Raw genomic sequence first — 2,981 nt, 5'->3', positions numbered from 1 at the left:
GAGGTGGGTGATTGGTGGTATTGACTCAGCTGCTCAAATGGTGCTATCGAGGATTTTCTATCTTGCCTTTTTCCCACGCTATGTTGGCTTTTTGTCCTCATGCTTGTCCAACCGTATGATCTTAGTGTGGCTGCTGCAGCTCCAGGTATTACATCAAGGCAAGAAGAGATGATATTGATGACATTGTCCCCTTTAATCAAGAAATCAAAAGCCTTTAACTTGCCAGTTGAAAGATTTAATAAACAGGTTGAAAATGGGGAGGAAAGAAAGGAAGGGAGGGAGGGAAGGAAGGAAGGGAGGAAGGGAGGGAGGGAGGAAGGGAGGGAGGGAGGGAGGGAGGGGGGGAAAGAGGGAGGGAGGGAGGCAGGGAGGGAAAAGGAAAGGAAGGAAAGAAGGAAAGAATGAAGGAAGAGGGAGAGAGGGTGGGAGGATAAGATAGGAAAGAAGGAATTCTTCTCAGAGCTTTCCCTAACATCTTTTTGAAGAGAATGAAGTCACATGGTCACTTTTAGTTGCAAAAAAAGCTGGGAAGCAGATTATCTGGCTTTTAACTTCTGTGGTGAGAGAATAAAAAGAGAGAAAAAAATTAAGAATGGCTCCTGCGCCCTGGCCAGTGTGGCTCAGTTGGTTGGGCAGGTCCCATGCACCAAAGAGTTGCCAGTTCGATTCCACATCAAGGCACATGCCCGCAACCAGCGAGGCGTGCAAGAGGCTGCCAATGGATGTTTGCTCTCATATTAATGTTTTTTCTCTCTCCCTCTCCATTCCTCTGTCTCTAAATATCAATTTAAAAAAAAAAAAAGAGTGGCTACTGACTTTTCTGCCTGCTCCTCCCTCCCCCCAGCACTGCTCCAGATGCACCTTATTATCGCTGAGCTTTGGGCTCCTACTAAGCCAGCACCGCTGCCCTCTCCTTCTAGCCGCCATCATGATCATCTACTGGCACATTATAAGCCAGAATAAGATGTTCTCAGATATCTACAATATCTGGGAGATGCCAGTTAGGCTGTCTGTGCTTGGAGGTAGAGGGTACGATGATCAGTAGGACAGAGGGTAACATCAATGACTTATTGGTAGAAAGGCCTCCGCTGAAGGTGGAAGGTGAAGGTACCGAAAGCACAGTCATCTCTGGTGTTGATATTGTCACTTGCAGGAAACCAGCTTCACACACACAAAAAAAGCTTGTAAGAAGTACATCAAAGATGACATGAAATCAATCAAAGGGAAACTTGAAAAACAGAGACAAGAAAGAGTAAAACCTTTTATGACAGGGGCTGCAGAACAAATCAAGCACATCCTTGCTAATTTTAAAAACTGCCAGTCTGTATTGGTGAAAACATGAATCCAGATGGCATGGTTGCTCTGCTGGACTTCCATGGGGATGGTGTGACCCCATATATTGTTCTCTTTAAGGATGGTTTAGAAATGGAAAAATGTTAAAAAAAATTTGGCAATTTGGACCTATCATCTGTTATCATAACTGGCTGCTGCTTTTCATCCACACACCAGTACTAGGACAAAAGGGACTGATGTTATCTTGAGCTCTTCATTTATTTTGACTTTGATTTATTTGAAGCAGAGGCATTGTTTTTTTTTTTTTTTTTAAATGTCATGTAGGTTGTCTAAAAATAAATGCATTTAAACTAAAAAAAAAAAAAAAAAAAAAAAAAAAAAAGGATAGCTACTGAGTTTGCCAACAGAATCTGCCATAGAATTCTACATCTTGGCCATGTGATGGCATTCCAGGGATAAATCACAGAAGTCTGTGCTGGTCAATGCACTTTAACACATGCTGTTTCCTGGAATTGGGACCCCCCATCCCATTCCTATCCCTCTCATATTTGCCTAACAAAGCCTTCAGTGTATTCTGGAACTATACTTTTAAAAGCAATTTGGCAACGTATTTCAAGGGCCATAAAAGTGTTCATAAATTTTGACCCAGTATTTCCACTTCAGAGAATTTATTTGTTCCAAGGAAATAACTAAAAAGGGGGGAAAAACGCACTACATGTTCAAAGATGTTCATTACAGCTTTAGAAATAAGACACAACCAAAAAAATCCAACAATAGGGGAATGGGTAATAAATTCATAATATACTCACTGGATGGCATATTGCATAGCCATTAAAAGTGATCATTATAAATTTCACTTTTCTATGTAAAAAGGGGCTATGATATAATGTTATATTAAAAATCAAGTCATATGATTAAATGCATTAGTTGGACTGCATACTTGTCTTACTCTGCTCAGGCTGCCATAACAAAACACCATAGACTAGGTGGCTGAAACAACAAAAACATTTCTCACAATTCTGGAGACTGAAAGTCCAAGATGAAGGTGCCAACAGGGTCTGTTCCTGTGTCTCTCCTTGGGTTGCAGACAGCCAACTCCCCACTATGTTCTCACAAGGCCTTTCTGAGGTGTGTGCACCCAGAAAGGAGTGAAAGCTCTGGCGTCTCTTCCTCTTCTTATAAGGGCACTAATCCCACCAACAGCACCCCACCCTCATGACTTTATCTACACCCAATTATCTCCCAAAGGCCCCATTCTCCAAATACCATCCCATTCAGGTTTGGGCTTCAACATGAATTTTGGTGGCACACAATTCAGTCCACAGCAATACTTAAATGTCCTTGTGGACAAAGCCTTGAAGGGAATTCACAAAAGTCATTGGCGTAGGTTGATGGGATTATGGGTGATTTTTTTCCCCTCTGTGTTATTCAACATTTCTATAATGGTGTTATGTAGTTTTCAACATAATTGGGGGTTGGAGAGGGTTTAGAATAAAAATGATCCATCTTTCAAGCCTCAGCTCTAATGCAAGCCTCTCTAGGAAATCTTCCTCAATTTTTCCAATCACATCTTTTCTGAAGTTCTAATTTTCCTGGACCATGTGTTCTTCTGGGACCAAAGCCACGAACAATTCCCCTTTGTTCCTAAGCTATGATAGACAAAGGGTACAAGAACCCAAGTCAAGAAG

The 2,981-nt window shown here is 41.6% G+C and overlaps 1 pseudogene; it reads left to right on the top strand.

Annotated features, from left to right (window-relative positions):
* Positions 1–928: 928 nt before the first annotated feature.
* Positions 929–1,566, top strand: LOC132229242 (translationally-controlled tumor protein-like; annotated as a pseudogene).
* The last annotated feature ends 1,415 nt before the right edge of the window (positions 1,567–2,981 follow it).

The sequence above is a fragment of the Myotis daubentonii genome, chromosome 3, assembly GCF_963259705.1.
Source record: "Myotis daubentonii chromosome 3, mMyoDau2.1, whole genome shotgun sequence".
NCBI lineage: Eukaryota > Metazoa > Chordata > Mammalia > Chiroptera > Vespertilionidae > Myotis > Myotis daubentonii.
The sequence above is the reverse complement of the archived record's forward strand: the minus strand, read 5'-3'. Positions and strand labels throughout refer to the sequence as shown.